This window comes from Emys orbicularis, chromosome 6 (assembly GCF_028017835.1).
Source record: "Emys orbicularis isolate rEmyOrb1 chromosome 6, rEmyOrb1.hap1, whole genome shotgun sequence".
Classification (NCBI taxonomy): Eukaryota; Metazoa; Chordata; order Testudines; family Emydidae; genus Emys; species Emys orbicularis.
Window position 1 is genome coordinate 49,389,215 of NC_088688.1, and position 15,018 is coordinate 49,404,232.

Below are 15,018 nucleotides of genomic sequence, written 5' to 3' on the forward strand. Positions count from 1 at the left end.
GAGGGTGTCTTTGCTTTGTGATGACCTGTGTCTACCCTCCCAGTTGCTCTTGGTAGGTGCTTAGGTGGCTAATGGCCTGACTCCTCTCCCATATGATAGCTCTATCACAGTTGCTTTCTCTGGAAGTATGTAGGCCTTTCTACTCACGAATCAGAGCATCACAGAAATGTAGGGCTGGGAGGGACCTCAAGAGGTCATCTTGTCCAGCCCCCTGCGGTGAGGCAGTACCAAGTTTATCTAGACCATCCCTGACAGATGTTTGTCTAACCTGTTCCTAAAAATCTCCAATGATGCTGATTCCACAACCTCCCTTGGAAGCCTATTCCAATATTTAACTATCCTTATAGTTAGATATTAGAAAAAACTAAGTGTCCCTTGCTGCAGATTAAGCCCATTACTTTTTGTCCTACCTTCTGTGGAAATGGAGAACAATAGATCACAGTCCTTTTTATAGTACTCTTTAACATATATGAAGGCTTATCACATCCCCCTCAGTCTTTTTTCAAGACTAAAGAGACCAGTTTTCTTTTTAAACCTTTCCTCACAGGTCAGATTTTCTAAACCTTTTATGATTTTTGTTGCTCTCCTCTGGACTCTCTAATTTGTCTGCATCTTTCTTAAAGTGGGGCACCCAAGCTTGGACACAGTACCCCAAGTGAGGCCTATCTTTCCTTTGCATAGGGCTAGTTTGCTGTAATGCCTTTAACATTGTCTCTGAGAAACTGCCATCTCTTCCGAACGCCTTTTTCTCTTTTAGATTTTCTTCCCATTGGACCTTGCCTACAAGGTCTGAGTTGTAAAAGTCTGCTTTTTTTTTTAATTCCATTGTCCTTATTTTGCTGTTCTCACTCCTTCCTTTCCTTAGAATCATGAAATCTATCATTCCATGATCACTTGCACCCAAATTGCCTTCCACCCAGGGCCGGCTCCAGGCACCAGCTTACCAAGCAGGTGCTTGGGGCGGCTGCTCCGGAGAGGGGCGGCATGTCCAGCTATTCGGCAGCAATTCGGCGGATGGTCCCTCACTCCCGCTGGGAGCGAAGAACCTTCCGCCGAATTGTCGCCGCAGATCGCGATCGCGGCTTTTTTTTTTTTTTTGGCTGCTTGGGGCGGCCAAAACCCTGGAGCCGGCCCTGCTTCCACCTTCAGATTTGTAACCAATTCTTCCCTGTTTGACCAGCCATTTTAGACTTGATTCTATCAGCCTACACAATTGTAGCTGTTGTCCAGGCTACAGCTATGCAAGGATGAAGAATTGGTTTGAAAAATTTAAGCTATGTATCACAAAAGTTAAATGAAACTTTGAAAACATTCTTCCTACTGGAGAATCCTCATATCATTGAGCTTGTACAGTGATACCTTAATGGAGAAAATATCCATGGAATTATGATTAAGTATTTTCACATGTGCAACTGCAATTATTAACTATATTACATCACTATGGCCTGGATCCTGCAAAGGGATCCACCCACATGGATGACACCTTATGTCTATGCACAGTCCACCTTATGTCTGTCTGTGTAGGTTTAGTGCTTATGGTTGCAATAAATCAAACTGCACATTCTACCAGTGAATATAACAATAATAAAAGGATTAAGAGAAACTGAAAAACTTTCTGCCTGTAGTAGATTAACAGCAGATTGGTATGAGGAAAGATGGACCATGTGGGTTGAAGTGATTCAGAACAAGTCACTGTTCTAATTTTTAATACATTACAGTATATATTTACTTTAATTCATAACCCATATTGCCTCAACTGTGCTATGTTCTTTTATCTTCTATATCTGTCACCTCTCCTTTTCTACTTAGGCAAGAAAATAACACGCACTGTCAATAATTCAGTTCTCCAATAGGAAGAGTATCTAAAGTTTACATTCCTTCATTAGGTATCTAGTCACTTTTCACATCTTTAAAAAGTGTTTTCTTTGTTAATTATCCAAATAAACAACAGCACTCATGCTCTAAACCCATCTTTTCCTTCTTTCTTCTCTTGCACGGATATCATGGCATTGAATTTACTGTATCAAAATTATCTCCATAGTAACATTTTATGTTACAAAGACAAGATTACACATTTGCTGCTGGAATATACAAGTCTAACTCAGTTGAACTCCATGGAGTTGTGCCTGCTTATGTCAGCAGTTAATTTGACCCTAAACATAGGTGGCACATTACTCTTGTTTGGGGAGGCTTACATGAGTGCTGGACCTGGACCATTGCCCCACCCCCACTCTGCCCCACCCCAAGCTCCATCTCTTCCTTCCCCCACCCTGCCTGTTCCCCCAAGGACCCCCGGCCCACCGCTGGCTCCTCTCTGCTCCCCTTCCCTGAGGCCTGCATGCCTGCTGTTGGCTCCTCTCTGCCCCTCTCCCCTGAAGCCCCTGCCCACCGCTCGCTCCTCTCCTCCCCTTCCCATCCCTGTTACTTGCCCTTAAGGTAGGAAAAAAAGTGATGGGGCCATGGCACCCTGACCCCCCATACCAGTGCCCGTTAGCTGAATTGCTCCGGCATCAGCGCACATGGCGTCTCATTGGCTGGCCCAGATGTGGGACTCCTCCTCCTGCTGTGTGTGCTGATGCTGAACAACTTGGGGGAGGGAACGGAGAAGAGTGAGCGGTAGGTGAGGGTGGCCTTGGGGGAAGAGGCAGAGTGGGGGTGGGAAGAGGAAGAGCGAGGGCTGAGCCTCGGGGGAAGAGGCCAAGTGGGAGTGAGGTCTCAGGGCCGAATGCAGGCGGGGTCACAGTCCAGGCTCTGATGGCCCACCCTCCAGCCCCCGCACTTATAGGGAGCTTCTGGCAGCAGCGCTCCAAAGGCGGCAGGCCAGCACTCCTCCAAAGGAAGGTAACCCACGCCGCATCTGGCATTTTTTGCCCCCTATGTAGCTAGCCTTTTTTGGGGAGACTTAGCCTTCCCAAGCCTCAGCCTCCCTAAGCCTCTTATACACACCACCAATGACCCTAAGGCTTGAGAACTCCTGATGCAAGGAACCTTGTCTCTATTTGTTTGTGAAATGCCTACAACATGTTGGCAACTCTATAAATAAGAAATAAAATAAATAAATTGCAAGACTCAGATGAGGGGAAAACTAAGCGTGAGGGAGATTTTTTTGTACAAACATGTTTCTCTGTCTCAAGTGACCACCCAAGGGATCAGTTAAAATCAGTTACTCAGTGGAGATTGGTCTCTAACTAGAAAGGTCAAACAGTTGTATTTGGAACCCTGGGAATACCTTAAATCGGGCGAGAGAGTGGGTTGCATATCGGAAGTCAGTCTTAGTGCAGTGCAGATTTCAGTGTTTTCATTACAATTACAAGGAACATAACTGGGAAACTAAACACCATTTTGTTGGGTCTTTTCAGATTTGCCCATGTGAAAGTCACCCTAAGGAATCAGTGTAACAACCAAAACCTTACTTTGACTCAGTCTAACACAGCAATACAGTGCAATTATGCTTATCTGAATGTCCTGGAGAAGTTTAACTGAATATGCATAATCAAGTTTTCAGATAACTGGAGAATTTTGTGTATTTGCATTTCAGAAAATGTTGGACCATAATCCTGTATCAGAAAGTGAAGGTTCAGATGTGAGATTCTGGTATTCTGCCCTTCAGCTTGACATCAGACAAATAGCCAGACAAGCTGCTTTGTCTGTAGTCTCTGCCTGCCTCAGTTGTAATACCATTTCCAAAGGTTCAAGCTCAATGCAAGCAGCATTGCTTGTGTCTTTGCACATAACCAGCATCCTCATCTATAAGCTACAGTGGGGTGGCAATCAGAAAAAAAGTTTTCTTAGGAGTAACAACTTTAGATCACTCCACTTATTTGACAGTCGAGATCTTATTAGGTAAAATTCAGAGGTGTAACAGAATAATTACCGGTGATAATGTGCACACTTGCTGTGGAAGTCATTGAGGCACAGTGATCATGATGTCATTTTTCAAATCAGACAAAACATGCATATTAAATACTGAGAGTGAAAAAATCCTCCACACCAAATGTAAATGAAACTAATTCCCCCAGAAGTTTCCTATGTTAATATTGTTACCTAAAAGGGCCATTGGAACAATTAATTCAGTAATAGCTTTACAATAGGGTGGGAACTGGGTTAGATTGCAGATAATGGACAAATGGGGGATTTCAGGACCTGTTGTTACTTTGCCAAATCTTTGCCAGACCTGAGAATAGCTCTGTGTCAGCTCAAAAAGCTAGTCTCTCTCATCAACAGAAGTTGGTCCAAAGAGATAATGTTTTCACCCCTCAGAGACCCATCTTGTCTCTCTAAATGTTTGAAATGACAGGTATGTTTAGGAAATATATTCATTCCTTACTTTAAATATATTGAGATATACCCCCTGCCTTCACTAGCAGGACCAAATACTGATTTTGCCCCAGATCCCTAAGTGGCCCCCTTAAGGATTGAACTCATAACCATGGGTTTAGTAGGCCAATGCTCAAACCACTGAGCTATCCCTTCCCCCTTCAAGTCAATACTTCAATTCAATACTTCAATTCATCTAATCTCTGGAAACTCTGAAAGCCACTGGGACTTCATGTCAAGTCTCTTCCCTCACCAAACAAGACATAAGGGGAGAGCTCATGCAGAGTTCCTCTGTGCATGGCTCCACTGTGGCGATGTGAATAGAGAGACATGTGTGCCTCATTTCATCTTTTCTACGCTGACACTAATTTTATGCACATGTATTCTGTAGGTTCAGCCTTAAGGATATGGAGGGGGCGTAGGGAGGGAATGACTGTGTCTTAGGGAACCAAATGTTCTGCAGAACCAGATGAGTCATCTTAATAGTAATGAACAATGCCACCTAGATACAAAATGATAAATGAAATGCTCTATTCATTATTATTCAGGAGGCAATCTGAGTGACTACCTGGGACATTTATTAATTTATTGCCGAGCTGATTGATTCCACCACATATTATATACTAGGTACATCATAGTGATTTGACTTATTTTCTCTTCTAATAATGCAAAAATACATGTAGTGGATAAAGGTGAGCTAAGCAACTGTTAAAATAAAAAAATCTTTAATGCACTAACAATAGTTATCCTTTGTTGCTTGAAGTTTGATTGAATCATTTACCACCCAGAAGTTATGACATTTTTGAAATGTAAAAAGTCTTTCCCAGCAACCTGAAGCACTGATGTGATCAGCTATACATAGTTTAGAGAGAGGGGAGAATGTATGTACTTGTGAGTGGAATAAGAGTCACAATTTCCCACAAATTAGGAAGATTGTATGGAGTACATGAAAAAGCAAAGCATCAACCAGTCTACAAAACCTGAGCAGTGAACAACTTAGTGTATTTAGTTTCTTTCTTCTTATGACTTGTTCATGAACAGACTGAAATTTCCTAAAATTTGACAAATTTCTGTTCACGTCTCATACTTTCGAGATTGATCATCAGTATTGTAAGTTGGAGCGGTTTAACTAAGTTGCTATTGGTCAGATAAGCCATATTGATAGTATGCTTTCTGTTCCTAATTTTAGTCATATGAAAGCTCTTCCAACATCAATAATGAAATTTATTTTCTGCTTAAACATTCAGAAATGGGGTCCAAGCCCCCATTCCAGCACTTGCACATCTGAAGAACAAGGATCTAGGCCTTAATTCTTCCTCCTAGTGAGAACAGGGAAAAGTAGGGATTTTTCTTGGATGGAAAATTAAAAAAAAAAAAAAATTAACTGGAAGTGGATGGGAGTATTTCAATTGATGAAACAGCTTCTGCCGCTGTTATTTGTTTGAAATTCTATTTCCTCCCTTTGGACAAAGAATGAAAAGTAGAAAAATTCAAGTTTCGGGGATTTTATTTGTTGATTAGAACTGAAAGGTTGAAAGGAATATACACACTGGGGTGGCAGTTCACTCAGCTCTAAGAGCTTGTCTATACAGGAGCTTAGGTCAGAAAGCCAGGCCGGGACTAAAGCGGCAGATCTCCTGGAGGGAACTTTGGCATGAAACTACCCTTACAGTTTATTATTTGCTATAGTGCCGTCCTATCTTCTATTCCAGCTGCCCATTAGCCACAGCCATTTTAGATGGATGTGAGCTAGGAACTCTTCTGTGTAACCAGCGTCCACCTCCCTCCCCACTGCCTGTTCAGCCTCCCCTCCCTCATCCATGTTTCCAAAATGGCAGCTGCCTCCATTCAGGCAATAGGTATCGACCAAGAGTACTTGCTCATCTGCCTATTTTGCTTTCCTCGTCCCTCATCTGTCCTATCTGGCAAACAACCCTCCTCTTCGCCCCAATTCACCAGCTCCAAAGGGCAGCTGGCCGCATAACACAATCACAGCCTCTAATCCTCCATGTATTAGAAAGAGAGCCTGAACATGAAACCTATGCAAGGCCTAAGGCCCTAACTAAAGTCAGGCCTTCCCTGTTACAAAGCAGATGTCTGCTTGCAGGTTCGCTGTCCAATCATGAACTTGGCAAGAAGGTATCTGCTTTGTAACATGGCAGGGCCTGACTTTAGTTTGGGCCTTAGGCCTTACACCAGGCCCTTATACCAGGCCTCATGTCTCAGGATCTCTCTTTCTACTACACCCCACTCATGGCACATTCAAATAATGAAAGACTTCATTTGTGCAAGATGCAACGGTTTATTGAGTAGTTAGAGGAAGAGAAGTTTGGTTAGTGTTCATAATTTACATAACATACACATGGCTATTGCATACCTGGTAAAGTTTTCAAAAAGTATAAACAGGACTGCTCTCTGCTGAGGGTTAGATGCCCTGTAACATGCATTCCAGCAGACAATCATTGCAGGACTCTATCTATTTTTCATTGCACTTTCTCCATGCTTGCAGCAGGAGAGATAAACCAGAACTTAAGATCAAGGAATTGCTCAGTTTTGGTTCATGCATTATAGAATAGCTGCATGCCCATCCCCCCCGATATAGCTTGCAAGCCCCTTCCACTCCTGTAGCACTTCTAGGAGGATCATCTTCATGAATAACCTCACAGCATATCTTGCTGGTCTGCCCTTTGCCTTTTTTGAATACAACTATTCTCTGCCTCCTAGTCATTCATCTCAGCATAATGTCCCAGAGTCAGGACAACCTCCTGGGGATCGCAGAGGGGATTACTATCTGGCTTGGCCCCTGCATATCTTCCCCACACCCCTCTGACTCCACAGAAGCACCTCAGAAACACAAACAAAACTATAAAACCAAAATGGACATTGCTTAGTCTATCCCAACCCCCATGGATTAGCAGCTGGATGTACAGCTGCACATGTTCAACTCACTCCACCCCACTAAAGAACAGTGGCAAATAGCATGTACAGCAGACAAATCCCAATGCACCCACCACTTCTTCACACGCAGACAGTGGTCTACCATCTCTGAAGTTCTCCCCCCACCTCAAGGCTGGAAAGAGCCTTAGTGAAGTAAAGTCGCCTGTGAGTACCAAAAAAACCCAACCAACCAACCAACCAACCAACCAAACAAACAAACAAACAAAAAACGCAAGCTATCATAGCCAATCGGTAATGTGAACAATAAATGATTGTTGTTGGTTTTTTCCCATATTCCTACAGCCACAGTATCTGCAACAGCTTCTATGTACGGCTGAGAGGCTGGCCAACCTGAGGGGGTGACAAAGGAAGACTCAGCATCAGATGTTTGGTGAACTCATGGCAGAGTCCTAGAGGAAGGCTATATTGGCTCAGAGAAGGCAGTAGTTGAGGACCCAAAGGGAGAAAGAAACAGTTTTCCAGGTGATTGTTGCAGCAGCCTAGGAGAGCATGGCAAGAGAAAGGGAGATGTCAGGCACTGCAGGTCTTGAAACCAGGCCTGAGAGGTTGTTAAGCAAGACCTTACCCACTGCAGGGTCAGATGAAGGAACTGATGCTAATGCCCTACCACCAGAGACTACACCTGTTGACTGAGCTGGGTCAGATGACTAGCAGTAGATTGCTGATTGGACACCATCAGGTATCAACCTTCCTGTTTCTGTTCCACCCCTTGTATGAGCAACTAATTGCTAGGCCTCATGCTGACCAGATCCCTTAAGACCAAGTTCTTGCTTCCTTGCTCCTGTTACTACACCTTGTTCCTGGTTCTTGCTCCTCCCCATAACTCCAGTTACTTACTCCAGCTTGATCCCTGGCATGGCTTTGAACTCTAACTCTGGCTTTAACCTTTGGTGTGACTTCTGACTGTGTCCCCAACCCCAACCTGGCTCTGACCACTAGGTCATGTATGACCTAGATGATTGCTCTATTACCGGCCCTGTCAAGGGGCAACTCAGGAATGCTATCCTAAGCCAGACTGCCCTTTTGCAGAACATGTTCCTGCTAGGCCAGGAGACCCTGCAGCCAAGAGCCAGCTATATTCTTCAGCCCCTGGACAATAATGGCTTCCCTCCTGGCTGTACCACGCAACACTTGTCCCAGAGGTCATTCCCCTCTCAGATCTAGCATCTGCTCAATGAGAACACTGGCTCCTGGGAGCCGTGCACTGTTCTGCCCTGTAGCACACCTGAAAATTTTGAGCCATGGCATTGAACCCCAGAATCTTGCATACAAGAGGTAGCGGGGAGGGGCAGGCAAAGAAAGACCTATACATGCCTGTAACTTTAAGTCCCTCCCCAACTTTGTTATTTTTTCACTGTTTGCATTGCTGCACTTTGGTTTCTACCTTTTTATTTAAAGGTTTGCTTTCTGTTGATTAATCAGTAGATTGACTTGGTAAGTTTATATTCAAGTATTTTTATTGATCCATTGGTTCAATTGAAGCTTCATCTTTGGCTTGGTTACTGTTTCATAATAAAAGCTGTTTAAAAGTCATTTTGGTCCATTATGACTCATCACTACATGTAACACAAAATCCTTTAAATAAAGCTAAAATAATTCATAAGCCAATGTCCCCCATAAATAATATTGTCTATTCCAACCCCCACATATAAGCCGCTGGACGTACAGCTACACATGTTCAAGCATGAGTCTCAGCTATGACTAACAGGAATCCCTGACAATATTCTCCTGGGTGTTAGCATTCTTTACGGGACACCTTGCTGGCTGCTTGAACTGCAGAGCAACTCTCCGCACTGCAGCCTCACCCATCGTTAAGGGTTTCCCCTTTGGTCTCACAAACATTATGCAGAACATAGCATGCAGATATAATAGTCAGGCTGTTGTTCTCTGCTGCTTTCAAAATGATTCAAAGAGCAGCACCATCTGCCTTTCAAACAGCCGATGCACACACAAACAACCACCATTCTGCAGCTACTCAGGTGATAGTTAAAAGGTTCTGTCCTCTGTCAAAGTGGCCTATGTATGGCTTCATTAGTCAGAGCACCAAAGGATAAGCAGGATCTCCCAAAATAACTAGACTAACCTCCACACCATTAGTATCACAGTGTGCAAACAGTCCTTTCTCCATAATTTAATTAGGATCCCTTAGAACTCAGTTCTAACATTGACTCTCCCAGCCCATCCTGCATGCATGTCTGTAAACCTGCCCCAGGTGGTCAACCACTCCTTGGAGCACCTGAGGAAACACCCCTTTCTGTTTATAAATTATGAGCCTGGGTTGGGGATGGGGGGCAAAAATGATAGGTACATGGGTCCCATCAATTGCTCCAGTACAGTTTGGTAACCTCATGTGTGCAAAGCCAATCAATCTCCTGAGCATTACCCAGCTGTATAACCTGGCTAGACAGGAACTTATCAATGGTGTAGCAGATCTGCATGACAGTGTCCCCAACAGTTGATCTCCTCCCACCAAAGGGGTTGGCTACAGACCAGTAACATTCTGGGCTGTCCAACTTCCAGATGGCAATGGTGACCCACTTCTCATAGACTTAGACTTTAAGGCCAGAAGGGACCATCATAATCTAGTCTGACCTCCTGCACCTCAGAGGCACAGAACCTCACCCGCCCATTCATGCCATAGGCCTATAACCTTTGTCTAAGTTACTGAAGTACCCAAATCTTGATTTAAAGACTTCACATTACAGAGAATACACTATCTACTCCAGCTCAAATCAGAAAGTGACCCATGCCCCACACTGCAGAGGAAGGCAAAAAATCCCAAGGTCTCTGCCAATCTGACCTGGGGAAAAATTCCTTCCTAACCCCAAATAATGGTGATCATTTAGACTCTGAACATGTGGGTGAGACTCACCAGCCAGAAACCTGAAAAAGAATTCTCTGCAGTAGCACAGAACCCTCCCCATCTAGTGTCCCATCTCCAGCCACTGGAGTTATTTGCTAATAGCAGTTATGGATGGACCATAGGCCATTGTAAGCAACATCCTCATACCATCCCCTCCATAAACTTATTAAGATCAGTCTTAAAACAAGTTAGGTTTTTTGCCCCCACTACTCCCCAAAGGCTATAATCCTCTGATGGTTAGAAACCTTCATCTAATTTCAAGCCTAAACTTGTTGATGGCCAGTTTATATCCATTTGTTCTTGTGCCAACTTTGGCCCTTAACTTAAATAATTCCTCTCCCTCCCTCGTGTTTATCTTTCTGATCCATTTAAAGAGCAATCATATCTCCCTTCAGCCTTCGTTTTGTTAGGCTAAACAAGCCAAACTTCATAAGTCTCCTCTCATAAGGTATGTTCTCCATTCCTTTGATCATCCTAGTAGCCCTACTGAGCACCTATTCCAGTTTGAATTCAACTTTCTTAAGCATGGGAGACCAGAATTGCACACAGCGTTCCAGATGAGGTCCCACCAGTGCCTTGTACAATGGTAATAACTCTTCCCTACCTCTACTGAAAATACCTAGCTTAATGCATCCTAGGATTGCATTAGGAGTTTTCACAGCTGTATCACATTGGAAGCTCACAGTTACCCTGTGATCAACCACTACACTCAGGTCTTTCTCTTCCTCTGTCGCTTCCAACTGGTACATCCCTAGCTTACAGAAAAAAAAAAATGCTGTTAGTCCTGAAGGGCCCTTGCATTTTGTACTATTAAACTTCATCTCATTTCTATTAGTCCGGTTTTCAAGGTTGTAAAAATTTCTTGTATGGATATTCTGGTCCTCTGTATTGGAAATACCTCCCAACTTTGTTTCATTTGCAAATTTTATTAGCACACTTCCATTCTGTGCCAAGGTAATTAATGAAAATGTTAAATAAGATTGGTCCCAAGACCGATCCTTGAGGAACTCCATTAGCAGCCTCCCTCCAACCAGACAGTTCATTTTTCAGCATGAATTGCTGTAGCCTACCCTTTAACCAGTTCCTCACCCACCTTTTGATTCTTGTCTTAATCTCCATCTTCCCCAATTTAACTAATAATCTACCATGTTGAATTATCAAATGCTTCACTAAAATCCAGGTAAATTAGATCACTGCATTTCATTTTTCTAAAAAAATAGGTTATCAGATTGGTCTGGCACAATCTACCTTTTGTAAAACCATGTTGTGTTTTATCCCAATTACTGTTTACCTCTATGTCTTTCATTACTCTCTCTTTCAACATTTGTTCTAAGACCTTGCATATAACTGCAGTCACGGTGTAAATTCTCAGAGTATTTCCTAAAGGCCCCCCCCCGCCCCTTTCAGGGCTCTGGGATTCAGCCCCGCAGGGTGTGCCGGGGCTTGGGGCTCCAGCTGCGGGGCCCTGCATACCCCCTGAAACCAGCTCACAGCCCCCCAGAGGGCTGCGGACCCCCAGTTTAGAAACATCAGGCTGGAGCCTAGGGAAAATATTTACTGGAATTCTGTTCCACAGCTCTGGCTGAATTTAAGCCCTGACTGGCAGTCAAACTAATGGGCCTGTAGAATCATAGGAATGTTGGACTGGAATGGACCTCCATAAAGTCATCTAGTCTAATCCCTTGCACTGAGGCAGGTCTAAGTATTATCTAGAGTAGACCATCCCAATGGGTGTTCATCTAACCTGTTCTTAAAAACCCCAACGGAGGGTCTACAGTCTCCCTAAGTAATTTGCTTCAGTGCTTAACTATTCTTACAGTTAGAAATTTTTTCCTAATGTCTCTCTTGCTGCAATTTAAGCCCATTAGTTTTTGTCCTGTTCTCAGTGGACAAAGAGGACAGTTTATCACCCTCCTCTTTGTAACAACCTTTTATGTACTTGGAGACTGTTATCTTGTATCCCCTAAGTCTTCTCTTCCCCAGACTAAACAAATCCAACTTTTTCAATCTTTCCTTGTAGGTCATGTTTTCTAGTCCTTTCATCATTTTTATTGTTCTCCTCTGAGCTGTATCCAATTTGTTCAGCTCTTTCTCAAAGTGTGGTGCCCAGAACTGGACACAATACTCCAGTTGAGGTGTTATCAGTGCTGAGCAGAGTGGAAGAATTACTTCTCAAGTCTTAGGGCACATCTTCACTAACAACATTAAAGCACGACCGTGGCAGCGCTTTAACGTGGCTCTCTGGTCACGGCAGAGCACTGGGAGAGAGCTCTCCCAGCACTCTAAAAAACCCACCTCCACGAGGGGCGTAGCTACCAGTGCTGGTGCACTGTCTATACTGGCACTTTACAATGCTGAAACTTGCAGCGCTCAGGGGTGTGTTTTTTCACACCCCTCAGTGAGAAATTTGCAGCACTATAAAGTGCCAGTGTATACAAGCCCTTACTTACAAAACTTTTGATAATACATCCCAGAATAATGTTCACTTTTTTTAAATAGTTGACTCATATTTAGTTTAGGATCCACTATAACCCCCATATCCTTTTCTGCAGTACTCCTTCCTAGGCAATCCTTTCCCGTTTTGTATATGTCCAACTGATTATTCCTTAAGTGTAGTACTTTGTATTTGTCCTTATTGAATTTCATCCTATTTATTTCAGATCATTTCTCCAGTTTGTCAAGATCAGTTTGAATTCTAATCCTGTCCTTCAAAGAGCTTGCAACCTCTCCCAGCTCAGTATCATCAACAAACTTTATAAATTTACTCTCCATTCCATTATACAAATCATTTGTGAAGATATTGAATAGAACTGGATGGCTTCGGGATCACACTCAATATGCCCTTCTATCTTGACTGTGAACCATTGATAACTACTGTCTGAGTACACTTTTCCATCCAGGTGTGCATCCATCTTATAGTAGGTTCATCTAGATTATATTTCCCTAGTTTGCTTATGAGTAGGTCCTGTGAGAGAGTATTAAAAGCCTTACTAAAGTTGAGGTATATCACATCTACTGCTTCCCCCCCATCCACAAGGCGTGTTACCCTGTCAAAGAAGGATATTAGCTTGGTTTGACCTGATTTGTTCTTGACAAATCCACATTGACTGTTACTTAGCACCTTATCTTCTAGGTGCTCACAAATTAATTGTTTGATTATTTGCTCCGTTATCTTTCCGTATACTGAAGTTAAGATTACTGGTCTATAATTCCCAGGGTTGTCCTCATTCCTCTTTTAATAGATAGGTACTATCATTGCCCTTTTTTAATCCTCTGGGATCTCTCCCATCCTCCATATGTTCTCAAAGATCATTGCTAATGGCTCAGAGATCTCTTCAGCCAGATCCTTAAGTATTTTAGGATGTAATTCGTCAGGCCCTGCAGACCTGAAGACAACTAACTTGTCTAAGTAACTCTTATCTTGTTCTTTCTTTATGTTAGCCTCATTTCCTACCACATTTGCACTGGTGTTCACTATGTTAGTTGGTTGATCAATGCAAATCTTTTTGGTGAAAGCAGAAACAAGAGGGACATTTAACATGTCAGCCATTGATGCGTTTTCCATTGTTGTCTTTCCCTCTTCGTTGAGTAATGGGCCTATCTTGTTCTGGGTCTTCCACTTGCTTCTCATGTATTTCTAAAATGTTTTCTTGTGACCCTTTATGTCTCTAGCTCGTTTTATCTTCTTTTGTGCCTTGGTCTTTCTAATTTTGTCCCTACATGCTTGTGTTGTTTTTTTATATTCATCCTTTGTAATTTAACCTAGTTTCCAAACTTTTTGTAGGACTGAGTTTCAGGTTGTTGAAGATCTCCTGGTTATCTCTTGACAGACTTCCTATCTTTCCTATGCATTGGGATAGTTTGCTCTTGTGCCCTTCATGTCTCTGTTAAAGACTGCCAACTCTCCTGAACTGTTTCCCCCCCTTAGAATTGCTTCCCATGGGATCTTACCTATCAGTTTTCTGAGTTTGCTAAAGTGTGCCTTCTTGAAGTCCTTTGTCTTTATTCTGCTGTTTTCCCTCCTACCATTCATTAAAATAGTGATCATTTCATGATCCCTTTTCACCCAGACTGCCTTCCACTTTCAGATTCTCAACCAGTTCCTCCCAATTTGTCACAATAAATTCTAGAACAGCCTCTTTGCTTGTTGCTGTCTCCATCTTCTGTAATACAAAGTTGTGTCCAGTGCATTCCAAGAGCTCGTTGGATAATCTGTGTCCTGCTGTATTATTTTCCCAACCGATGTCTGGGTAGTTGAACTCCCGCATCACCACAAAGTCCTGTGTTTTGGCTGATTTTGTTAGTTGTTTAAAAAAAGTCTCCTCCACCTCTTCTTCCTGGTTAGGTGATCTATAGCAGTGGTTCTCAACTAGGGGTACATGTGACCCTCAGGGTACGCAGAGATCTTCCAGGGATTACATCAACTCTATTAGATATTTGCCTAGTTTTAAAACAGGCTACATAAAAAGCACTAGCAAAGTCAGTACAAACTAAAATTTCATAGAGACAAAATGAGAAAGTAAGCAATTTTTCAGTAATAGTGTGCTGTGACACTTTTGTATTTTTATATCTGATTTTGTAAGCAAGTCGTTTTTAAATGAGGTGAAACTTGGGGTGCGCAAGACAAATCAGACTCCTGAAAGGAGTACAATAGTCTGGAAAGGTTGAGAACCACTGGTCTATAGTAAACCCCTGCCATGGACATCACCTTTTTACCCCTTTTATCCTTACACAGTGACTTTCAACAGGTCTGCCTCTCACTTCTATCATGACCTCACAGTGCAAGTGCCTTGTATATCAAAGATATAGAAAATACCCCCTCCCTCGTTTTCCTTTTCTGTCCTTTCTGAACAAGCTGTACCCTTCTGTACCAATATTCC